At 38.8% G+C, this 27,386-nt stretch overlaps 1 long non-coding RNA gene across 1 annotated transcript in view; it reads right to left on the reverse strand.

Moving 5' to 3' along the window:
• The window catches only part of LOC121340583, a 154,795-nt gene that overhangs the window by 7,285 nt on the left and 120,124 nt on the right, over positions 1-27,386 (reverse strand). The gene's annotated exons all lie outside the window — the stretch shown is intronic.

The following is a 27,386-nucleotide window of genomic DNA, read 5'->3' on the forward strand; positions in this document are numbered from 1 at the left end:
ACGACCTCATTCATGCCAAATAGAGCAGAAAGATTATGTCATGTATCTTACAGAGATTATTTCTGCTTGTACATCCCCTAATAGTATTTGGCTTTTCTGCAAAAGTGTCACTTTGCTGATAGTATTAATTTCAGAGAGCCTCTCTTATATTATTCTCCACCACTGCTCTTTTCCGGCAGAGCTGCTGATTAGCCAGTTGTTCCCTAAAGTCATCTTAGATGTTTCAAACTGAATCTGCAAATTGTTGAACTCATTTGAAATTCTCACCCTCCCAACTGGTGGGGCCTCTTTTCAGTGACTTGGCATATCCTCTCCTAATAAATGCCCTTTATTTTCTTTCATAATTCTTGAGTACAAATTTCCAACCATTTCCTTGTCCATTTTATAGGAGTTTAATCCAGCCAATCTTTTCTTTCTTATTACAAAGGTGTCAGGTGAAACGTTGTCAGACACCTCACTGAAGTGGAGACTTAGAGCATCTACTGATTCTGCCCTATCTACAGACCTGCTACCCTCCCAAAGGAGGAAGTTGGTTTGCCAGGATTTCTTTCTGATTGTGCTGGGCCTGGAGTTCATCTCCCCCCAGCTGCCCTGGCAGTGCTCTGGTACCCAGCAGGGTGCTGATAAAGCCCCAGTGTTTGGGAGCTGCTGGGCAGAGCTGGCACAGCACCAGCGCTGCCCCTCCAACATTCCCCCTTCACCTGCAGCCTGGGGGTGCACAAGGTCCTGTGAGGGGACACAGCCTGACCCAAACTGTCCAAAGGGACATTCCATGTGATGTCTGCTCAGCAGTAAAATCTCAGACAAACAGAGGAGGAGGGAAATTCATTATTATGATATTTGTCTCCGAGATGGGCTTCCCAGGAAGTGGCTGGGCTGATGGGAATTGGACAATAAATATTTTGCTTTCCTTTGCTTCCATGCACAGCCTTTGATTTTGCTTTATTAAACTACCTTTCTATTGAGCTGTGAGGGGTCTTTTTCCATCTTATTCCCCCTCCCCCTTGTATCCTGCTGAGGAGGGGGTGACAGGGAAGTTTGTTGGGCACCTGCATTCAGCCAAGGTCAACACACCACACTGACAAATCCATGTTGGCTGTCACTCATCTTTTTGTTATCTCCTAGGGGCTTACAAATTGTTTGCTTGATTATTTGCTCCTGGATTTTTCTAGGAATTGAAGTTAAGCTGACAAATCCATCCTCTTTCCCCCTTTTTTAAAAATAGTCTCAATAATTGCACTTTTCCAGTATTCTGGACACCCTCTCCCATAAGCTCTCTCAGATAACCAGTAACAGCTCTGAGATTGTCCCAACAGCTCTTTTTCTCTGATAGTGCTCACCTTGGGGTGTATTTCCTAAGGCTCAGTGGCCATGAAAATACATAACTAATATAAGCACTGATCTTACTTAGTATCTGTTTTTCTCATTTGTTCATGCTTTTAATTGCTTTGCATATTTCGTTACATCAATCTGTTTAATGAAGGCAGAAGCTAAAGTGGCAGTAGACACTTGTGTTTCTGTCCATAGATTTCCCACTCAGATTGGCAGCAGAAAAAAATCTATTTTTACTCTTCTCGAGTTCTCCAAATTTTGAACAGTTTAGTCTCATGCTGGATTCTGTCTTTGACCTGGATATTTCTGATTTAGCCCATGATTACTTTGTGTTGTTTTTTTAATAGCCTCCCATGAGGTCTCTGACAAAAGCTTTTGAAAAAACCGAATGGGTTATGTCAGTTGTGTTTTTAGTAATCTGGCGCGACGATGTTATAAACACTCATCTGCCACATTTAAATGAGGAGTTAAGGCATTTCAGGCACTGATATATTTCCATTTGATATCAAAAGGCATTTCTGATCACACAGATCTTCAAACATTTATTTATATTTACTTTTAATAAGCACCATAAAACCTGTTTCAACAAGAAGCAATTTAATTGCATCATTGCATTTGATCAGATGAGCATCCTGTTCATTATAAAGCCTACCCTATAAATAAACATAGAAAATACAAATTAAACTTCCTCGTTAAAATGCACCCAACTTAACATCTCAATTCTTTCTTTACGTGTTGTGAACTGAATTTTTCTCTGGCATAATGTACATGCTGAAATGTTGTGATGCATATTTACATAAAAATCCCACTAATACATTGCCTGACTAGGAATGTGCCCCCATTTCAGCCATCAGCATTACTACACTGATGTAAAACACTTGCACTCCAGCAAAGCTGATGAGACAGCTGAGAACTGGAAGAGAACATAAAACAAGAGCTCCATTTTGCTTATAAAATAGACATTTTCATTCAGTCCAATTTTTCCAGGAATATGTCAGTCCAAATTTGCAAATTTTGAGTTATTGACCTTTGTATCCCCAAAGGACTAAATAATTTTTAGCATTCCGGTGCACTTAGACCTTATCAGTTGCAAGAGTTAGTATTAAAACATTTTGCATTTTTTGCTCTCTAAACTGCGTGGATTGTGTAGGAAAGCCCAAACAGCACAAATCTACTCTTTCCAATAGCTGTTAATGATGTGGAGTGAATACAGGAGTGGGACACTAAACTAATCAGTGGTATTGGACATTGGTGAGTAGAAACCACTGTATTAGTGCCTAAACTGAGCAGTGATCCATGTCTTCTAATTCTGGGAGATAGTTATATTAAATTGATTTGAAAATAAGTGGATAGAATCATTATGCCTACATTTATAGCTAAGCTGATGGAAATCAGATGGATTTCAGTTTTGCAATGCACCTCATAAATTGATGCTGAAAATCCCAATAGAGACCTCACTGCCTGCTTTCTGTCCACCCAATAAACTGTGGTTATTGGATCATGATGGCATTTGTTCTGAGATGTATTAAAATGAATTGATATAAACCTACACAAAAAAAGGATGCTGAAGCAACTTGGAGATGCAGGAAGCTGTAGAGCTTATCATCAACTGATGTGTGTTCCCAGGAAGGATTGCCATGGAGCTATGGATATCTGCTGAAAACATGGTTTCTCAAAAAGCAAATTCAAAGCCATGCAGGATTGCCTAGGATTAATTCTGGAAAATGCCTTCCTTTTATAAAAGTAACTTCCAGAACAGAATAAAGCACTCAGAGAGTTCATGAGACAAGCAAAAAAAATGGGACACAGTAAGGCATGAAGTTCTGCCCTTGTGGCAAACACAAGGTTTATTTCTGAGACATCAAGAGACACTCCTCACCAAGTGAGTCACTGGGAATACCTTACTACAAACTCCTAGGTAATGAATTAATGTGTTTATTAGGTAATTTCACCTGAATTTCCTGTCATAGAAAAGCCTACATGGTAAAAATAATAATGACAATAGGTGCAAATAACAAGAAGTAAATCATTACAACAAATAAGTTTTCCCTTAAGAGCCAGTGCTAAATTTTTGTTGCTTGTATCAGCTTCCAACAGAGGCCTATGCAATATCCAACTCACAGCTGAAGAAACAGTGATTTAATAAATAATAGAAGTGAGGCTACAGATCCACAGAAATTCAAGAGAGCCTTAAACCCCTGAAATAATAAATGTCCTACTGGCATCAATGTGACTTAGGAACTCAGTGCCCTTGGGAAAAGAAATGTCTTTAATGGATTTTTTTTTTTTTTATCTCAAGAAATATTTTCCCAAATAATACTTTGAAGCTTTTCCTCAATATGTATGGCCAGAAAAGAAGAATTTATTGAATTTTAGAACTTCTAATTTAAGCTTTGATTTATTTTAATATAAGCAATAATTAAAAGTCTTCCAGGCAAACAGTTTTTCTGTTACTTCTAGGCAGTCAACATTCAAGTATTGTGATTGTCAAAGCAGGAGAGAAATCAATCTTTATCTCTGATAGAGGTTTCTTTTAATATAAGTGGCTATTAAAATTGTCTACACTTTCTGCCCCTATATCCATCTCCTTCTTCTGGAACGTGTGCTGCCTGTGGATGATTTAGCAGCTGTACCCTTGTCCAAATTCCTGCATTTCCTTGGGCTTAAACCTGGCAGTTCCTGGGTCCATGCAAAGAGCAGCTTCTTGGCCCAGACTCCTTCCTGCTGCTCCATATATACAGAAACTCCTCGTATTCTTTTAGCACCATTCATATTGAAGTTGTCACGATTCTGTAATTTTGATTCCTGTGATATCTACAGTGCTAGTGCCACATCATATATGTCAATTCATTAAGCCTGGCAAGACAATAAGTTTCCAGCTCTGGAGCTGCTGAATGACAACGGGGCTGTCCAGCTGTTTATGGTGAGGAACCCCTGAAGTAGTGTGCATACCAGAAACAGCATTGGTATGAACCAACTGTTTTCCAAATTAGCTGAAATGCTGAGCTAATCTGTCCTCTAATCCAATAAAAATATGTATTTTCAATAAGAGGACACCGAGAAACTCTTATTAGTTTAACCACATGCATCAGACAGCATCTCCCTCATTAGCAGTTTGGTATAACAGACGTAAAAGTCACTGGAACAGAACATGTTTACAGAATAAATATCTCCCACTTTGAAAATAAATATCTTGGCTTTGGCTCAGCATTTATTTAGCAGTGGGAAACTGCTGTCCTGTGACAGTGTTCCATTTCATTGACATTATCTCCTAATGATGTTATAAGTGGGGATAAGTTAACCTCAGAAGTTTCAGAGGTTCAATTTTCATTAGGATAAGCATCTAAAAACTTTGAAAACTTATGGACTGTTATTCCAACTCTGATTGTTTCTCCTATTTTCTGGTAAGTGCTGGTCTTTCTTGGTCCTAACCTCCTAAAAATCTTCCCCAGGTAATTTCTCTGTCCCTGTTTCCCACCAGAAATTGTGGCTGGTGTGGCTCTGTGAGATCCTGCACAGGTTTGCTCTGCTGAGGGCACTACATTTCCTTGACTTTTTCAGCGAAATGAATAAGATCACAAAAGTACTTTCTCTCAATAACCTTCAGTCTGAGGCCACAGCACAGCCATTTCCTGCAGCACACATGGCTGGTGACACACACAGATGGCCCAGGGTTGATGCCTTGGTTTCAGGCATTCAGCGTAAACACATCATTTATGTTCCCTTTGCAACCACAGGAGGAGTCAGCTGATGCTGGAAGGGACTTGAATTTACCTGACCTTGATGGAGTTTTTCTGGAAACGTTTTGTCCTTGTTTTCACACTTCCTTTGCAGTTAAGTTCATCTGCCCCTGGTGTTTCCAAGAATCATTTCCTTTCCTGTGAGCCTACCTAAGTAGAATCACTTTTTAAAAAAATTTGTGGGTTTTTTTTGTTAGAATCAAGGAAGACAGCCTTGAAACTACCTGCAAGTCTGATACCTGTGAACAGTGGGTTTCTCCCCCTTCCTCTAACTGATGACTTAACCTGAGTTTTTCCCCCATCATGGTACCCTTACAGTATATACTTACAGTGTATACTTCTATTTTGAAGCATATTTCAGAAGTTATATCCCAGCTGCTGCTTTTCCTCTTATTTCAAGTCTTCTTTCAAACTGCCCATTTCAAGTGTCTATGTCCTAGCTAAGTTTACTCACTATTATTTTTGTCACGAATCAGAAGTAAATTATGTTTAAGCAAGACTGGTAACTTAAAGTGTCTCAGTTCTTAAGGTTCCAACTTGTGAAATCTTACAATTGATCAGCACCTCTAATCCTGAGCAGCAAACCTATCAAAGAGTCTCAAACTGTCTACCCCAGCCAGGGGCAGAGGGAGCATTAAAAATACAGGGATCTTTCAGGAAAATTAGTCTACAAAACTACTCCTTCATTTCTCCTAAAAGTTTTTGTCTCGCACAGACATTTCATTCATCAGAATGCATGCATTAATCAAAATAAACAGCTTGTGGATGGGGCACACTGACATAATAGATGTACTTAACTCCAATTAAACCGAGCAGTGGGCACTGTAACCTCTCTCTGCCGGTGCTGCAGCAGCGCATACAAATTATGTGAGGCAGGTTTGCTGCTGACCATTCAGTACAGCCTGGGCACTTAACATCATCTCAGGGACCAGGACACCTGGGCTTTATCATTTGAAAGGGAAAATCTTAAAGAAAATGAAGGAAAAGGGTTAAAATTCAATGTTTAAGATCTGCAAATAAGAGTGTGTACCTTGAAAGTCGAAGACATAAGTGTTACCTTCCAATCTTTCTGATGCCTACAGATTTATAATGCTATTGCCAAGTCCTGTGATTTAAAGTGAGTAATGTAAAAACAGAAAATAAATTGTCTTTTATTAAAACTATGAATTTTTAGGTCCATAAAACCTTGAAGAAAAGCATGAAGATGTGATTTGAGTGTGCGCTATAAATTCAAAAAACAATGAAAAAGTGAATCTTATATTTTCTCTTTAAGTCTTAGGTTCAATAAGATGCAACAAAAAGAATAACATTATGTCTGTATATAATATAATAGATGTCCATAAGAATGAGACATTATTGGCCTGGTATATGATCTGAGCTTTGTCAAACTCTGAGACCTTTCCGCAGACTGATAACATCCTATTATTTTTATTGAAACAGTTATTTTTTCTATTACCTCACCTCCATCTCTCATGTTTACTGTGAAATGTGGTCTTCTTCAGGAATAAAGATTCATATACCTGTGGTTATTTTATCATTTATATGCATTTCTATCATCCCTTGTTTTAATCTCTGTTTTAGGGGCTGTTCTGTTTGCTACATGGCATTGATTTTTGAATTAAGCTCAGCAAAAAGTGTTACTACATCAACTATATCTTTGAATATTTGAATATATTTGTTTGCTTAAACATTTGCTTAGTCAGACAGCTCTGAGGATTTGTTTTAAGTACAATGCTTGCAATTGACAGATGACTTTTCTCTTGGTGGATTCTAATTGCTTGTAGCCCAGTTGGAAAATGTTATTATATAGATTGATTTTTTTTTCTTAAACTAAGAATCAGTATTTTAAAAAATAAAACAGGAATTAATACTTCATAAACCAGTGTTCAATCTGCAAACCCAGTTGGAAGTAATGGAACTATACATTTAAAATTATGCCTGCAAGAGTCAGAATTTTTTGATATGTACCTCTTACCCGTAATACTTCAGATCCAGTGTTATAGCTATAATGAAATTCTTAGTTGCAATGCCCTGAAGAGCATATTGAAATAGTAATGAAAACAATAAGAACAGTAACAATATGGAACATACTCTTTTCAATAGGGAAAGAATACCAAAGGGCTTTCCTGTATCTGCAAACCTCTCCCTTTGGTCCCATGTCGCTCTCCATATGATCTTTAATAATTTGAGTGTGGTGATTGTGAAGAGTATTAAAAAATTATTGTTACACAGGAGAAATTACAGTGTGAAAATAAGGTGATAAGGTGCTTGCAACAACATGCAACCCTTTGCTGAGAAACCTTTGCTATTCCTCATGTTGATATTGCCTTTACAGAGGTCAGCATAACAATAGTTGCTTTGATTTTTTTAATACACACACACTGTTCCGTGTAAGTACATATTGATTTCAACAATACTAGAAAATTCTGATCTTAATCAAGAGCATGCAACAGAAACATTACAAATGACCCAGCAGTAACTAAATAAATAAACTTTACTGCTCTTTGCTATCTCAAAAATCTACATATGCGTTTCATCCCCCAATTTCAGAAACAGAGAAAACAGAGAAAGTTCCAAACAAAAATTTGCATCAAATAACAAGACAGAACACATTTAGATTCTATGTGGAAACACGCAGGAGAAAACAAACACTGTTGTCTCTGTTTCAAAAACCAGCAGCTTGATTTTCCTATAAACACTAATCACATACATATTAGGTTATTATATTGGAAGCAGAGACTCCTGGAATAGTTTATCTTGGTTGCACATTTCCTTACTTAAATAGGAAGCATTCCTTTAGGCTAACCAGAGTTGGAAATATCAGACTCCTTTTAAGAGCTTTTATGGGGTGGTGGGAAGGTATGAGAAAGGTACTGAAAGTTCACAGTCACTAGCAAATCTTGGGAGCTATATCACACAGACAAACTGTATTCTTTATCCCTCTCTATTCTATAAAATGAAGGACAAGTATTTAGTTTTTCCTGAGTTTTTTTAGCTACTGCAGAAAGTATGCTTGAGGTTGCTACAGGTATGCAGAGAAAGGGTGTCTGTCATTTATTGAGGTTTCAGTGCCAGCCTGCAGTTTTTAACAAAGGGATATGGCACCTTTCATAGACCCTGAGTCTAAATAGGAATAAAAAGGGATTTAGTGACTCTGGGACCCATAGCAACCAATGCTGAACAGCATCTGCTATATCAGGTAGCACACATGACACCTTCACCAATTCTAACCTAACTAAGGATGGATGAAGAGACAGGCAGGTGACAGTGCTATCCTCTTCCACTCTGTCACAGGGGCTACAAAGAAACTGTCATGCACAGGCAAACCTTCTGACTAATGCTCCCATTGCCTATTTGCATTTCTGATCCACACTACTCAGATTGGTTTTACTGCATCAAAGTTACTCTGATTGCATGTTCTGCTGAAGAAACAGCAGCTGTTTCAGATCTGAAGTAATTAAAGGTGCAAAGACTTCAAGTGGAAATGTCCACTGGAGGAATGAAAGCTGAACATAGCAGGAAAAAAAAAAAAAAAACTTCAATTTGAAATTATCATGAGTGATTGTCACCTTCAATGACTATATTTGCTCTGTTTACATTCAATCCAAATTCTTTGCTTCATCTTCTAAGGCACTGAGCATCACTAAAATCAATGAGACTGAAGGTGTTGGAGAGATATTTTTACAGGGCATGTAGTAACAGAACAAGGCAGAATGGTTTCAAACTGAAAGAGGGTATGTTTAGGTTAGGTTAGGAAGGAATTATTCATCATGAGGGTGGAAGCACTGGAAGAGGTTGATCAGAGGAGTGGTGGGTGCACCATTCTTGGGAGTGTTCAAGGTCAGGCTGGATGGGGCTTGGAGAATCCTGGTTTTATGGAAGGTGTCCCTGCACATCACAGGAGAGTTGGAACTGGGTGATTTGAGATCCTTTCCAACCCAAACCATTTTAGGATGATTCTATGATGGTGACATTAAGGAAGTTATTAACTTCCTGTGGGATCAGCTCTAAGGGCTGAGATAATAGCAAAGGAAAAAAGCTTTTAGTTTTATCACGTTGCTGACACTGTACAGGAGGTGCAGATACCATTAATTTCTCCCTGTAATACTCCCTGTTTCCTCCTCTACCTGTGGTATTTTTCATCTTCATCTGAGCCATACTTAGTGAAAGGCAAGACTCATCCTGGATCACTGTGTTACAAGTCATAATCACCTATGATTCCTTGAGCAGAACATTTTGCATTTGCAGGTGAGTCATTGTGTTCACATCCAAAAGTGCTGCCCATGAAGAAAAATCCCTTGTGCCAGGCACAAACACTAAAATAAAGCCCTTTCATTTAAATTTACAACTTGTGTGGGTAAGACAGATCAGACCTAGGAGAAAAATAGGAAAATTTAATATTGGATGAATTCCACTTTGTGCTGATGGTAGATTTTTGGTTGGGGATTGTCTTCTTCAATCCAGAAAGGAGGCCATCCTCTGTCCCTTATCTTAATGTGGCTTGAGAAAAACTTGAACATTATCCTAGGTAACTAAACTACACAGAAGGAGGATATGTTGCTCTTGCAATGACAATTAAATTCTTTCTGCAAGGATATTCCTGTCCAATTTTCAACCAGTTTTAGGCTTCTTTAAATCCACAGTCCCTCTTTCCTCCATTTTAATGCCATTCTATTCAAAGTCTACTGTATCAAACCAGCTTCACTTAACATATTACAAAACCGATAAACAGTTTAGATTTTTGTTCCAGAACCAACAGAAATATTTTAATTTGAAGCTGCCTTCATGAAATACCTTTATAAACTCATGGAAAATAGAGTTGCTAAATCTCCAAGCCTGTCTCTAACATCTTACTGCCAGATGCATTAACTTAAACACACCCGGCAACATCAGCTTTTATATTTTTTTCCACTTCCAAATCAACTTTCAGAAATTAAAGCTTCTACCCTTTGACAGTTAATTCAAAGACCTTTAAAGGCGATCTCTAAAAATGACTTCCAGTTTGACCTGAACAGAGATACTGGGATTTAGAGAGTGCAATTGATAGGATTAATACTTCTCTCTAGTAATCCATGTTAAGACAATTAAAACAGGAAAAAGTGAAAATAGAGTAAGGTGGAAAATCCAGGGAATAACCTCTTAGGCTTAGTTATAAATTATCTAACATTTTCTCTGCTATATGTTTTTCTGTCCACATCTTTTCTGAACAATAGGCTAGACATAACCAACAGGCAGTTCAGTAATTTGTACCCTAAGATATAACACATCACAGAGAGTGCAAATGGCACTCTTAGGGTACAAGAAGTGTGTGCAAGTAGCAGGCAAACAAAATTAAATGAGAGCCTTGCTGTCTGGAAGGTGAGATCTGTTAGAGTCTCAAGAGCTTCCTCAGGGAGCTGGTGGGAGCTCTGTAGCTTTGGTCATTTAAATCAGAATGAACATTTTAACAGAGAATATACTTCAGGGACCCATCAGTGATATTTAAGGCATAATTTGCAATACATCTAACACACCAGGATTTTGTAAAGCCAATATAAAGTAGCGTGTGAGAGAAACAAAGCAAAAAACACCTGGAAACAAGATTATACACATCCATTTCAGCACTGGAAATTCATCCCTCCCTCTTCCCTCCAATAAATTTATAAGGCTGTCCTATATCTATAAGGCTGCTTTAGCCCTTGGGGATGTGCCTGCAAGTCTTTGCACTGTCCCAGACCTCACCAGTAAAGGGCCCTGGTACAGCAGCAGCAAAGCTCCCATGTACTCTGGCAAAAATATAAACTAGTCACATATTTGACTGTGAAGGCTGGTCATAGGGAGTTGTAAATCTCATAATTTCTTTCATGCCTTCCTCCTTATTGTAGTAAAAGTATGCTGAAATGTGTTCTGTGTTTTACACCTCCAGAGAGGCTCTGATATTCCTTTGGGATGAAAAAGGACCCAAATTTTGGAGGTGAACAAAACCGAGTGATCCCTGCAATCCCTGGGCAGATCACAATTAGAGACCACATGGTTTGTGTTTTTTTCCACTGAAAGCTGAACTTTTGCCACAAAGGTGTTTTTTTTTTTGTTTTTTTTTTTTTTTTTCCAAACACAGAGTCTTCTCTAAAAGACAACAAGAGAATCTCCAAAGCCTGGGTAGGATACCGTTGAGGTAAATTTGTTACAGTTTAATTTGCTTTTAAAATAACCCAATTAGGTGTATACCACATATGGAAATTCACACATTAGGAACAGTCCTACTGGAGCCAACAACACGACTCCCAGCATCCTGTGCCATTGGCAGTTCCTGGAGGAAGGGGACTGGTAATAGCATCTCTGTTTCCTTGGAGATCACATGCTTTGAAACTGCTCAAGCAGTATCAGAATCTTCTGCCTGCAATACCTTAATCGTTTCCATAGAAAACACTTAATATATGTTAAGATATCACATGAAGGATGAAGCCTTTAGATAACCAGTAAATAACAGGGAGTTAATAGCTCCTGCCTTTCTGGTTTCATGGGACTAAGGCTGAAGGAGAGAAAAATGGACCAAGAACCTATTATCAGATTTTTCATATTTTATGCTTGAAAACCTTTTAATTTCAGATTTCAAAATAGTGTAGCATTTATAATTACAATCAGCAGAATATGCAGAAGATACACTATTCAAAAGAAGAAATAAAATATGTTCCTTTGAGAAACATGTCGTTATTACTCTAAGTAAAATTAATTTTATTAATATCAGATGAGAGCAAGGTTACAATTTCTTGGTTTTCTTCGGGCACTGTCATATTGTTAAAACACCACAGAGAAATCTCTGGTGTGGAAGGAGCTTATTTTGGCTTTCCAGATTCACATCCCTGACAGAAGTTAGGTGACTCAGAGGCTCTAATCAATCAGTGTGAGCTTTCTCACGGTTCCCATGGTTGTGGGATATGGGAACCACCACGGAGTTCAAGCACTTCCTACTCATGAGAATTCCAACTCAGACATGGCTAAAAACCCAACAGCTGCCCAAGGACTGCCTGCGAAATCCAAACGCCCTCTCACAAAAGGCTGCAGATGTAATTGGAGCCCAGTGTGAAAAGGGTGACTTATTCACCGCTGCCTTTTGTCTGCAGTGTTTGGAGCCACAGGCATGACCAAGGAAGATGTCCCACGGAGGCCAGCTGTCTGGATTCATGCCAAAAATTTACATTTTCTTGTGTTGCTTATGGGAGAAAGGGCTGATATAACCTGTTATGGAAAATGCACAGCACAAAGACAGCTCATCTGAAAACAATTTATCCTGCCTTGGAGGAAAAAAGTATAATAGCAATTATTATTTATGAAGTATTAATAAATATTTTTGAAAGGTTTCTATATTTTCCAGGTTATGACTGCAAAGCCTTAAAATCTATTGTCTGATTATTTCCCCCCCAGTCCAAACCTGCAAATTTTACCTAATAGGGACATGCCATTTCGCAGGAAGGCGCTCTCCATCAAAAGAAAGTCTGAAAAAAATTTTAACTGTTCTAATTAAACTCCACCAGGAATTCTTCTAAATGTCTTATAGCTGCAGAAAATTACATTAATGAACACTTGGATGCTGTAGTCCTTCTCAAACACCCTCATATGCCCTCAGTGAAATAAGACAGTTTTTGTTCTATCACTTATGCCTATGAACGTCCACAAAACTATTTCTCTGATCATGGAAAATATGCCATGAAAATGCAATTAAAAATTGGTGATAGTTGATGGACTTCTTTGGTCAGATGTTAAAAACATTCTGACTCAACTAAAAGACAAACTAGCCTCCATTATTCAGTGTCCAGTACATGGAGATAAAAATGGGAGACAATACCAGAACAGCACCCAGACTCCCATATTTAGTGTTTCACTGAGCCAAATGTGGTGTCTGCTGTTTTGTACGAAAATATATTTCGCTTCTAATTGGATGGCACAATAGCAGACATAGAAACAAAGAATGGTTGAAGTTGGAAGGGACCTCTGGAGGTCAGGAGATGCTTGGCTCCACCCTCTATTTGCTTCCTTTTTATCTTTGAGTTTGTCTAGGAACAGATTGTTCATCCATGCAGAGCTCCTGACATTTTTTTCTGCTTTTGCATTTGATGGCATGGAACCCTCTTTAACTTGGACAAGGAGATCCTTCAATATGAAACAGATTTCTTGGGCTCTCCTTCCCTCCAAGGTCTCATCTCCTGAGACATTTTGAGCACATCTCTGAAGATGCTAAAGTCTATTCTCACAAAATCCATCTTTGTGAGCTTCCTTTTCACTCTCCTTTCTGCTCCCAGGTTCCTGGACTCCAGCCAAGGCTGCCTTTGACTTTCAGATTCGTTGTTGGTGTTTATGAGGTCCATCAGAACTCATCTTCTTGCTTGGAGGATTTTATCATCAGTGTAATCCAGGAACCTCCTGGATTGCTTATACCTGTTGTGTTGTCCCTCCAGGAGATTACTTCTCAATTTACATTTTCACTAAATTAGGACTTTCAGACTCTGTCAATTTTGAGGATATTTCCCTGCTAAGCAGAATCTTTCTGTGGGAGAGCTTTCAGAATGGGAAGCATGGCCCTTGCAGAAGTTTTTTGTGTCCCAGTTTTGTAAAAGCAGTACCCTCACAGTCTGGGAAAGGGCACAGCAAAGCCAACCTCAATTAACAGGTACAAAAAATAGTCTAACCTGGGTAACACAGGAGTGTTTGGTCAGTTCAGTAAACAAGGTAATTTTGCCATCGTCCAAAGGACTGCAGATGATTTTCTATTTGTGCAGATAAACAGAACAATTGGAAAGTTCAAGGTGAATGCCCAATACTTTTTTTCTTTTGAGATATCTAAAAGAAAAAGTGAATGTCTCTAATTATGTCCAGAGAAGAGCAAAAGCAATTAAATATAACTCAGTTCCAGGCATGAAGTTATGTTAAACTCACAAATACCCCTGCTAGAAGTAAGCAGGGACCCCTAGACAAGCCCAGGTTAAATCAGAGTGTGATTCAGATTCACAAAAATTGTCACCTCTACTACAACTCTCTAGTGGTTCAAATAATTAATTAGGGAGGGGAAAGAAGGGTAATGATTTTCAGAAAGTAGGTGTTTCTCAGCAGTCCTGACTTCCAGCCTGTTGGACTTGCATGTAGAAAAACAAGGCATTCAGTCAAGTGCTGTTATGTAAGTGCAGCTCTTAGACAGCACTCCATATACAGTATAAATTCTGCAGGCAGAGTGTTTTAAGCACTTGGAAACCACAGAAGATGGATATGGACTCCTTCTAAATCCATATACCTTTGGAAACAGAAATAAAATGAAGTATCAGTGTAAGTAACATTAAGAGGTGAGAGGCAAGGTATAAAGGGAGAGGTAATATCTTTTATTAGAATAACTGATAGTGTCAGAAAAAACAATCTTTCCAGAACAAAAGCCCCTTAAAGCTTGTCTGTTTCTTTTCACTTCCATTAGTTTGTTTCACAAAAGACATTACTTCTTCCTGCAAGTCCCATCTCTCTTCTGTGCCCAGGCAATCACTTAAAAGAAGGTATTTCACTTTGTTTAAATGTTTCTGTATACTCAAAACTGTTTCCTTCATGATGAATAAGTGTAGTAGTCGGTATATGGAGGATTATCATTTGAGTAGGGCTGAGATTTGGTCTTTAAGGGGCAATGGGAAAAAAAAGTGATGAAAATAAATTTTAAAAAATTAATTTTTTTAACACTAGTTTTTATGCCTCCAGGCAAACAACGATTTCTGCACAGGTTTACTCATCTTTGGAATTTTTGGATTGTTAAGGTTAGAAAACACCTCTAAGATCACCAAGTCCAAGCCCTGATGCATCTCTGCCAAGCCCACCACTAAACCATGGCCAAGTGTCACATCTACATTTTTATAAGGTCTTCAGGGATGATGATGCCACCCCTTCACTGGGCAGCCTGTGCCAGTTCTTGGCAACTGTAGTGGTGAAGAAATTTGTCCTAATATTCAATTTAAACCTTCCCTGGCACAGCTTGAGGACATTTCTTCTTGTACTTTGGCTAGCTGCTTGGGTGCAGAGCTTGCTGCACCCCCATTCAGGGAGTTCTAGAGGGCAACAAAGGCCCCCCCTGAGCCTCCTTTCCTCTAGGCTGAGCCCCCTCAGCTGCTCCTCCTCAGACTCGTGTTCCAGCCCCTTCCCCAGCCCCACTGCCCTTCTCCGGACACTCCCCAGCCCCTCAATGCCCTTCCTGGGCTGAGGGGCCAGAACTGAACAGGGGATTCCAGGTGTGGGTCCTCAACACTGAGGACAGGACCCCAACCACTGCCATGGTCCTGCTGGCCACACTTTTCTTTGAGACAAAGCAGGCACAGGAAGGTGCTGCTCCTCATGAAGGAAGGCCCAAGAAACGAATGCTGAGTATCTTCCACCCAGTGACACTCAAAGCATTTTGCAGACATTAATTAATCAAATTCTAGTGCCTTTTGCAGGTTTAGACAAGTGTTTTGTACCATGGTAACAGAAGTGCAGAAACCCATATTTCAGAGAATGTTATGCAAGAGTAACAGAGGACCCAAGAGCATATTCTCCTACTCATGTGGATGGATCCATTTTCCTAAGTTGTGGGGAAGATAAAATCAAGTTTCTCATAAGAACTGGGAAATTTTTATGTTAGTATTTTTCATGCATTTATTTTAGTCAACCTTTTAACTGACTGTAATTTTTCTTAAGGTTGGGTTACAGTATCAAGGCAGGCTGAAATGCTCCAATTGATGGTCACCGTGGTTGGCACACATTTCATTTGCCTTTTCATATTTATCTAGCAGATGTCCACATCTGAGCTATCACCATAGCCTCTCTCCAGACCTAAAAGTGAAGAACAGGCATTTTTAGGCTGCAGCTAAAATGAATCCATCTTCAAGATTTCTTTGCAGAGGAGTTAAAATGTGGCTGAGGAGCATATTTTTCTTTGTATTCTATAAGGGTGGCAAAGAGTGGGGATGAACAGCTGAGATGCTTTCTATACACTGTAGATGCCTACACTGATCAGATGAAACCCATTTTCTACTGCCAAGCTACATCAGCCCATCAAGGAATGATTTCTTCTTTAGAGCTCAATCCCTTTTCATCTGCTCTGTCTGTGGTATTCAAATGTTTTATGCACACTATGTCATCCCTCTGAAAACCTCATGAATGTTATCTTTTATTTATGCCTTCAGAATTGCTGTTGATTATATTATGGCAATGTCTTAAAGTCTTAAACAAGATCAGGGCCATCTCTGCTTGTCACTGTCCAAGCAGAGTGGCTGCCTGAAAGGCGGGCACCCAATATTTCTGAGCTTGAGATGCTTCCCCATTTCACACTCTGGCAAGATCTAAATTTGGGTGGAAACTCCTCCCCACAGCTGCTGCCCTGGGTTCTGAAGGAAGGCAAGTTTGTGTCACAGCATGGCCTGGCCAGGACCCCAAGGTATGAGATTGCAGATAACAACCTTGGTCTGCAACAACACAGCTGTGCACAGCAGCCCTAATGTGGCAGGGAATGAGACTCTCATTCCCAAGAGGGAAAATGAGCTAAAAGATTGGATTATGTCACCCTGGTGCTTATGAATAGGAGGAGATGAGCCACAGAGAGATTGATCACCCCACAAAGTTGTTAGAAGGGTCTAAAACAGAAGTCATCTTTTAACCTGCAAGACATTCTTCTTTGATCATACACACATTTCATTCTTTAGTCTTAAACACCTTGCCCACAACCACAGAGCAGCTGTGAGACAAAGCTATAAACCAGGAATTATGACACAGAATTTTAGCTGAGACTCGAGTTATAAAATCTTCAAACCTGTGGGAAAAAGATCTAAAACATATTGAATACATTCAATTCCTGCATTTACTTTGAGAACTCTAAATGGGGAAGAAATAATCCAGTGAGTTTCTTTAAAAAATAATGGGAAAAGCCTGTTCCTTTAATACGTGTTCAGAACTGTTGCATGATGTATAGTGCACAGACATGAATGACTCTTGATATTTGATTGTTTTATTACTTCCATCTGAGCTAACCTTCATTACTTAGATTTTACAAATTTAAGGACCTGCCAGTATGCTTGCCAGTTAAATAAAGGGCACATCTAAGGTCTCTGAACATCTGGTCCAAATACTTAATCATCTTGTTGCATGAAGGCTGGTATTTTTATCTCGTACCCTGATAGGGTCTGCATAATTTTTTTTCACAAATTGGTATTTAAACCTCAAAACCTTTAGCTAACTACATCTGTCATTGATATTTTATTGTTTAATTTCTTTTTATAGAGCCAAATTACATCTCACCCACATACAGCTTGCACTTTACATGTCTAATTTGTCGACATGTTCTATAATGATAATTTCATTGATTTAGAAAGTGACATTATGAGCAACATATGTTCAGTTTAGCAGTAAACCTTGTTAAAGCAATAATGTTCCATTCTTCCCCCCACTCTCCCCAAATTCAAATATAACCCACATTAGGAGGCAGCTGAGTCATTTAACTGCTTTGATTCTTGTAAATATAGAAACCTGCTAGCTGTTTAGCTTTACACTTTGGCTGCATATATTTCCTACTTTGGGTTGCTAGGAAAGGACAGTGCAGAGATTAATTGTGCTACAGTACTTGGTCTAAAAGCACAATATGTGTTCATTTCAAAAAGACACTTGAAAGGCAAAATTGCTCCCCTGGAAAAAAAACAAAACCAAAACCAAAAAACCCCAAAATCAAGCAGGACGTGCACATAAAAGGGATATAATTGACGAGCATCAATTCATAGACAATAAAGAGAAGATGCCCTATTACTTTCTTTCAATTATCCTTAATATAATCATCAAGAAACAGACCTATTTTCATATTACTTGTGAAACAGCTAAGTAATGAAAAGGAATTATTTTTATAGACTCCAAAGCTAGTTGAATTCTTTGCCATCTGTACTGGTGTAGGGTCTTTCCCCAAAGTGTTTAAAACCTGATTACATTTTGATCTGTTAAAACAGAGTTTAGTGATTTCAGGATTAGTCTGAAACTTCACACTGGAATCTCAGCTCAGTTTTTGCAAAGACATTTTACAAATACTTTACAAATCATTACAAAACCCACCGAAGCCTACAATGCAATTAGCTAAAAAAGGCACAGGTCTCTTCTGAGGGATAGAAAAGGAATAATAATACACAGGAAGTCACATCTTGTTTCAATTTTGAAAAGGGAATCCACATTAAAAATAGCCAGAGAAAACAATTATTACAGTGTAGTGGCCCAAGAAGAGGTCTGAGTCAGGAGATTTGTCAACAGAGATGTTATCTCCATGTTGTGAGCACACTTGACTTCAGCAGATCACTTTTACCCAGGGGTCAAGTGTCGAGAACAGATGACAAGAGCCCTTTTCCTCTCTTGACTGTCCCACTCTCTCTGTCTCAGGTACAAAAAATAACTCACAACAAAAAAATATCTCTGTTCATTTTCTATACACAAATTCCCTTCAAGGGATTTTGTAAGGATCAATTTCAGAATATACTTTAGAGGTGAAAATCTCTTTACTTATTTATGAAAGCTTTTGCTGTGTGACTGTATTTTTCACTCTAAGTGGGTTGTTATTAAGTGAAAAAGGCATGACTATGCTTCATTCACCATCTGGACTAACATTGTAAGTTCTCTTCTAAGATTTTCAAATCTTTTCACATCACATTTGAATGGATTAATAACACATTTACTGGGGGGAATATTTCCCTAGATGTGGTTTTTGAAACTTTATTCTTGCTACTGAATTTTCTAATACATGAGATCATTGCACCTTGAAGTTTCTTTTCTTTTTCCTTTTTTATTCACTGTCTTTCTGGTTTTCTGTCTTTTTGCTTCTCTCTCTCTTCCCCCCTCCCATTAAAGAGAAGGTTTCTAAAGAAATGTGGGGTTTTTTTTTCCCTCTAGTGGAAGTAGTACCAACTGAAATACATGCAATACTTGTTTCTATCAAGATCAATCTACAGATTCTAGAATAAACCACACATTTCTTTTCACAATTTCTCTGAAAAGAAGGATTTTGTCAGAAGTTTTTTGTCAGACTGAAGGTAATAAAACCTTTCTTCACAATGAAAAGAAGTGACTTGCATTATTTTAATACTAGGGGAGAAAAGGTGTTTTTGCTTTATGGTACTTAAACAATGCAGAAATCTCAGAGGAGATAAGGCAGACAGCGATTTTCACACTGAATATGTCAGGTTGCTAACTTGCATGGAGATGGATGAACAGCCTTGGCCTTCATAAATTAATCTCAAATTAGTTGTCACATGCTAGCAGCTCTGGGTAAAGCATCTCCCTTTTTCCTGCATAAAAGTGATGCCTTTGAGAGCAGAACATTTTCCTCTCAGTTTACTTAATTCAGGAAAAAAAGAATGAAGTGACTTATTTGAAAGAGAAAACAGTTTCCATCTCTCTGCATTCCTATGTGTTTTAAATATTAGTCCCCAATAAGCAGGGTTAAGTCTTGCCCTGAGGCACAGTATGCTACAGGATTAGCAGCATGTTTACATCTGAAATGCTTGTAACTTTTGGGATACACTGTACTTTTTTATCACTGCTCTTGGCACTTTTTTCACACCCTATCACACAAGATGATGAAGTCACATCGGCTTCCTTATGTTAACATTTATCTTCTCCCATTAACATAGAAGCAATAAAGTGCTAGAATACCAAATTTGTACCTGGTTAAAAGCTGATGATATAATTAACCAGGTGTATCTGAAGAGTCAAAGTTAAACACAAGACAAATATTTATTTTTTATCATATATGATGGTGGATATTACAGAGTTTCATACATGCATGGAATAACCTGAGTTGGAAATGACCCACAAGGACCATCAGTCCAACTCCTGGCCCTGAACAGGACACCCCAAGAGTCACACCCTGTGCCTGTGAGTGCTGTTCAAATATTTCTTGAACTCTGTCAGGGTTGGTGCTGTGGCCACTGCCCTGGGAACTGTTCCAGTGCCCAGCCACCCTCTGGGTGAAGAGCCCTTTCCTGATATCCAGCCTAAACCTCCCCTGACACAGCTCCAGGCCATTCCCTCGGGCCGTTTCCCTGGTCAGCACAGAGCAGAGATCAGAGCCTGCCCTTCCTCTTCCCCTCAGGAAGAAGTTGTACCTCCACTGAGATCTGTCCCCAGTCCCCTCTTCTCCAGGCTGAACAAACCAAGGGGCCTCAGCTCCTCCTCCTATGGCTCCTCCTCAAGGCCCTCCACCACCTTCATGGCCTTCCTTTGGACACTTTTTGGTACCCCTATATCCCCCTTATATTGTTTTGATGGAGAGAAATCTACAGCGATGCAGAAAACTTATGGTTTCAGAGTGGGAAAATTGGTTCAGTTTTTTTTATTTTTAATCTTATATTGTACCTTTTAACAATGCTTTGGGATTTATGTGCATTCTTCTGCAGGACTCTCTTTAACCAGAGTTCTGCAAGTCTCCCACATAATCTCACATGCTGGCTTATATTGCTTGTTTAAGGCAAATGAAAAATCCTCTCTTCTGGTTTCAGCTTGAAGATCAGAAAAACTGTGAAAGCACGTTATTTTAAGAACATGTCATTTTTTGAAGGCATTGTGTCAAGCACTGTAATCCATCTGGGGTGCACAAAACCCTGCTGGAAAATCCCAGGTTTGTACAGCAGACCAAACACTGCAGTGGGAGACAGATTAACGCTGGCTGTAACAAAGCCTTTCACCCTGAGAGAAACGATTAAAACCTTGGCTTGATAATGAACAGGATACATTTCCACCTGAAACCTGTCAATGGGTTCTGTGTGAAATAAGTGGAATGCACTCAGCAGGAGTTTTAGCAGACAGTTTGTCCCATTTCAAAAATGTCGCAATCTAAAGAGAAAAGCAGGATCTAGATTCTGAGTTGTTTTCCATGCAAAGGTGTGATCTGGTAGTTCAGACTTGAAGAAAACAGTTTGAGACAACAGCTCAGCACCCAGCTCTAAATGTGTGTTGGCACTTTGTGAATTATTAGGAACTTTTTGCAGCTATAAGGATCTGGAGATATAAAGGAGACAAGGCATATGGAGAGTGCAATCTTTGTTTTGGTCAATTGGTGTATTTCTGGTCACCTTTTGTTTAGCAACTCTCTGGTAGTGAGTAATTTAATGGTAAGGAGTAACCTTACCATTGTAAATACACTAAATCTTCTCACAGATTTACGTTTTATCAAGCATAAGGGCAGCTTTATACATAAATGTTCACATTCAAATAAAACAGCTGAATGCTTCCTGTCTTACAGCTTATGTTTTTCTTTTTTTGCTGGGGTATGTTACTGAATACTCAACCTTTTCCAGAATATTACGGTCACAGATAATGCTTCTATTATCCTCAGGAGATAATAGCACTTCCTCCTCTTCAAGTGGTAGATTTAAAACTCACAAGCCCCCTTGTCAGTCAGTGGAACCTCTTGTCTAAAACTCTTCCATGAAATACAGGAAAAATATTTCACTGGCTTACCCTTTATTTGCTGAAGTTGTCTAATAAAAACAAAATATCCAGTCATTACCCTTTGAATAATATGGATCCAGCTCTCCATCACAGATCTTCAAAGTGCTCATAATGATGGAGTGCTAGAGGGGGCTCTTGGGAGCCCCATCTTAAGAAATCCTCCTCCACCTCAAGAGTAGGTGTGAATTTTTCTGTCTCTGATGGAGTCCACCCCCTCTTTGTGTACAGCTAACTCTTTGCCAGAGAAGACTTATCCTTGGGGTTTTGAAAAATGCTTCTGAAAAGCAAATTGTTTTTGCCTTTGGAATAGCCACACCACAAAGAAGGATTTTGCTTCCTACCTTGTTTCAAAGAGCATAAGTTATTTAAGCAACATGTTTAACTGATAGGCAAAATAGTTGAGGTGCATGGATTTCATCTGTTTGGCAAGAGGTGTATTTGAATCATGGGTCTATCTCAGCTGTGAGGCTTTCTGCGTGTGCTCAAGTGTGTAGAAGACCTTTAAAAGCCTTGGAAGGACACTGGGCATAAATCTCCACCACCTTGCACTGTCCAAAAGTTTTCTGTGGTAGAACTACAGTTCTAGTTCAAAGATTCGTCCAGGAACTTTGCCAGTTTTTCATATGTTATATAATGAAAATACTAAAGACTAATATCTGTACACATAACTTACATCCAAAGGTCTTGTGGCATGTAGCTTACACTGTCAGCAAAATGTGTATTGGTCAGGATTTTTTTAAGAGATTCAACCTCCTTGAAGTATTTCAGACAAAGCATGTTTTCATTAAAATTTTTACTAAACAAATAAAACTTTTCCTTGGGTTTTAGCCAAATTTTTGAGCAGTGGTTAGCTCCAATCATCCAATCTGAATGCTTTTAACTGAAAATTTGCAGTCAGATCAACTTGAAATTTGATTTACCAAGTCTTTTCAGCGTTCATTTGAGAACAGATCCCATTTAGATAAGAGACTGCTAAGCAAAAATGAAGTAATTGAAGAAATGTGTAGATGTGTGAGTGTTTGCTGTTATTGCTTTCACCCTTTACCCACCCCTGGCTGGTGTGAAGAAGCATGATATGAGATGAGGATGTCTGGGTCCTTCTGCTGCAGGACTGAGTCTACCATCCACATGTGGAATTTTTCCATAGGTCACTTAAAATAAAAAATGGAATTTCAACATGCAGCTGATGTTTCAGTATCATAACTAAAAGCAGTGCCTGCTTCTGCCTGCAGTTAGGGATATGTATTAAGTTGCAACGTCTTACAAAGAGCTTTTATTTAAAAATCCATAAGGATCATTTGATGCAAAGCATCTGTTTGCTTTTCAGCAGTGCATAACTGCAAAAAGGGACCTAAAAATTATTTTTCACTTGTCAAATCTTTTGCTCTCTTCATCCTATTATGTCATTTGGAGCAGTTTCTCAGCTGCTCTGACCTGTCTCTTGCTGGAATAGGACCCTCATGGTAGAGAAAACTTCCATTAATTTGTCTACACATCCAATTTCCATGTAATCCTTTGTCCTCCTGAGTTGGGACCATTCCTTTTTCAGCCATCAAAAAGCCCTGAATGACAAGCAGATTATCTAATATGTGTGCTTAAAAGGAGAAGAAAAAAAATCTTTATGATGTATGGGTTTAGTTTTAAAACTTTGACACAAAAGCATTGGTCAAAGCCTAGAAATAGCAGCTCTGAGATATATTTATCTATATCTATATATAGCTGTATCTATATCTATATTATATCATCTACATCAATCTAAATCTATATCTATAGCTACACACACATATTTTTGTCTTTAAGCAGTTACTGAGTGTTTCATGGTTGTGTATATAGAGCAGTTTCAACTTCCTAGTTATTTTGCTGTCAATTAACACAGATAAATTATATCAGTTGCAAGCAAACACGTAATTAATATTTTAATAGTTGCCTACATTTGAGTCTGGACCAGGCTTGCCTCAGTTCTTCTGGACGGAAGTTTTACTTTACATCATTATCAAGTGAAATGTATCAGTTTTCAGATGATGTAGGTTATTTATCAAATTTTCCCTTTTTCTCTCTGAGAAACTACAAAAGGCTTAAAATTCAGATACAGCAGGGTGCCCTTAGCAGATTAATGTCCAGCTATTCCACTGGAAGTGTCCAAGGCCAGGTTGGATGGGGCTTGGAGCAACTTGGGACAGTGGAAAGTGCCCCTGCCCATGGCAGAGGGATTGGAAATAGATGAAGTTTAAGGTTTCTTTCAACAAACATTTTGTGATTCTGTGATCCTGTGATTCCAACAACTGTCCCATCTCCCACTTTAACAGCAGCATAATTGATTTGCTTGTCTTGCATTAACTGGTTCATTATCTACACTTAAATACAGTTTCTAGGAAAACAGTCCTTACAGATGTCTCAGTTCCTTACCCAGCCATGACAGAAATAGCACCTTTACCTCTTCCTCATGCAGTGAAAGGCTCTTTCACCCTGAAGTTTTGGAAGCATGGCTCTGCAGCTTGATTTTCCCAGCTAGGGAAGAAATAGCAATTAAGAAATCCACTGCCTCTTATGGGAGGGAAACTTTGTCAGCAGATGAACCACAGTGAAAGGAACTGCAGCAATCAATGCTGAGATGAAAAGGAAGTTGGCCGTGTCAGCCTCTGGGCTCACCACACCACTGTACAGGACTTTGCTGATGTGCATGATGCCTGCAGGAGAGTGTGAACAGAAGCCACACCTACACCTTCAGGGAAAATCATCCTGGTATTTCTGTCCTTCTAGCTGCACTCTTCCCCAGGGAAGAGTGAGCAGAAGGTTCCCACCCCAGCACTGCAAAAAGGAGAAGCTGCATATGAGTTGGGTAGGGACTCCCCAAATTAATCCAATGTAAATGGGTTTCCCTGCAAAGACATCCCCCTGGAAGTTAGTAATATGGAGCCTTCAATTCCATGGAAATTGTTGTCAAATTTGGGAGAGGATGTTTTTGTGCAGAGAGTATCTCATAGAATCACAGAATCATGAAACAGTTTGGGTTAAAACTGACTTTAAAGATCATCATGTTCTAATCCTTTGCCATGGGCAGGGACACCTTCCATTATCCCAGGCTGCTCCAAGCCTTGTCCAACCTGGCCTGGGACAATTCCAGGGAGGGGCAGCCACAACTTCTCTGAGCAACCTGTGCCAGGGCCTCACCACCCTCACAGGGAAGAATTTATTTCTAATATCTCATTAAAAGCTACCATATTTCCGTTTGAAGCACTTACCTACCCATCTCCAGAGCTGGGCATGTTTTCCCTTGCCCACCCAGCTGTCTCCTAGGTTGAATCCACGTGGAAGAGCTGAGGAAGATGCAAGGACAGATTGTCCTGCTTTCATCAGCTTTTGCTTAGATGCTACCCAATGTTTTTTCATCCTGTTTTCCTCCTGTTTGCTGTCCATTGAAACACTCAGTGAATTTGTTTTCTATGGACAAATATGCCCATTTATTATATGAATTGAATTCCTAAATTTTAAAGTAAACTGAAATGATGTCTTGAACATCAAGATGGATTTGTACTTGCAGGAGATGCTAAGAAACCTAGTGTTTTTTGTAATACTGAAATCCCTGTAGATGTCAGGTCCTCCTGCTCAAAATACTTATATTCCTCATACATATTGTATATATCTGCAGCCATCTAAATCCTTGGATGTCTTTTGAATTAAACAGCCGTTTTGCATTATAATTCATGTACATTATGCTTCTTATTTGCTGTGCAAATTAAACTCTCAAACCACTGTGAGGCTCATGCCTACCAGGATATCAATGTTTTCTACATATCCCTGTGGAATGTGTTGCAAAATATTCCTCCATCTTCTAAATGAATAGGAAGAAGCATAAAAATATAAATGATATATTTACCTGCATATCCATAAGATAGAAAGACACCATGGTGTGAATTTTATCTGTGAGTGCTGTACATCCCATAATGAAAATTGGTTATGGGCCTGCTGAAAATGGACACAGACTTAAAAGTGATTTTTTAGGCCAGTTTATTCATAAGTTGTAGACACTGTTTCATCAAAACTAGTCAAATAATTTTTTACATTCTTCCATCTTCAGTTCTTCCTCTAATAATTCCTGCTGATTTTATGAAGATCTCCCCAGAATTTCCCTGGTATTGTGCAGCCAGGGAGAGAAAGAACTTCTCCACACTACAGTGTTTGCACAGCACACTTGCTGCAATTCAGTCTTGTTTATATATTCAACATGAAGTTTAGCACCCAAACAGTCTGAAATACAGTGACAAGACTATATGCAGATCACCCAATGCTCAGACATGGGAAAGCTTTGAAGATTCACTTTGATCAGCACTTTAATACTAATGCTCATTAAAAAAAATACTTCTAGCATCTGGATTAAGCAACTTCATGCATCAGAGGAGGGAGTGGTTTACAGCATTTACAGATTATGCTCTATGAAGCTAATGTAGATATTAACAAGTATTTATGGATTTTATTTTCATAGATGGTAGATATTATTGAGTTATGACTTGGCAGGAACAGCCTGATTTTGGCATTTTTATTTTCTATACCGCAATTTACATTTGCAGAGTGCCTAAGGTCTGAGACTGAGACCTTAATAAGTCAGGAAAAAATCAATGTGAAATGAACAGAGGCCATAAAAAGTAATGTATGAACAAGATAGATCATTAATGATATAAAATCCTGTCTAAGTAGCAAAAGGTAACTTCAAAGCACTGCAGAAACATATTTTGAAAGGCAATGTTTTGTATGTTTGACTACAATTTTCAGGAGTGATGTGCTTTTGATAAATTTCCCGACCATAATTTGATTATGTTCCCTCCTTCTCCATCCTCCAGCATGGATAAAGAAAGATTGGACTTTTCATCCCAGACTCAATAGAGTTGTAAAACCCAAAGAGGAGCAGCAGCCTGTTAGGATATTTGCATCATCCAGTTATGAGTCCAGAGTGAAGAATTTATTTTCAGGGGCTTGAAACCTTATCAGCACCCACTTTTGAATAATAGAGGGTAAGAATAAATAAATACAAAATATTTAGCTTCTCTTAAGATGTAAAGCAAAGAATGATTATCTGAATATCACATTTGTGCTTACATTTCTATTTACATCTTGCATACAAGTTCCAAACCATGCAGTGTTGTTTAGGATGTGATTTGCCATTTATCTAAAAATGCTGAGGGCTGCAAATGGGAACAGTCCATCTCTTTCTCCCATTGCCAACCCAACCAGTGTGTTCCCATCACTGATCTGGTGAGCAAGGTCAGTGGGTGAATTTGAAACAAAATTCATCTTGAAAACAGTTTGGCATTGAATTCCCACTCAATACAAGCTCTAGTCAAAGAAGAGATAGGGAATTTACTAATGATCGGACAAGAGAAAATGGTCTCAAGCTCCACCAGGGGAGGTTCAGGTTGGACATAAGGAAAAGAGTATTCACTGAAAAGGTTGCCAAACACTGGAAAGGGATGCCTTGAGAAATGGTGGAGTCACCATCCCTGGAATTATTCCAGAAGAGTCTTGATCTGGAATTTAGTGTTATGGTTTAGTAGATATGGTGGTGTTCAGCCAAAGGTTGGACTTCATCATCTTGGAGGTTTTTTCCCAACCTAAATGAATTGGGGAAGGGGGAACAATTCCTTTTGGTGACAAACCCAGCTTAGTTATTATATAAAAGTTATCAGGTGATAAATACCTCAATTGCCTCTTAGCTCTGCAGCGGGGCAGTTGTAGCTAAGATACAGAAATACAGCCATAGGCAGTTTCCAGTGATATGCATGAATGTAGGGGGAACATAATTTCCATTGCTGTTAATTTAAAGATATGAGCCAAAAGAGTTTTCAATTTTGTCTCTGCTGT

The sequence above is a fragment of the Onychostruthus taczanowskii genome, unplaced genomic scaffold (genome assembly GCF_017590055.1).
Source record: "Onychostruthus taczanowskii isolate IOZ18803 unplaced genomic scaffold, ASM1759005v1 scaffold41, whole genome shotgun sequence".
NCBI lineage: Eukaryota > Metazoa > Chordata > Aves > Passeriformes > Passeridae > Onychostruthus > Onychostruthus taczanowskii.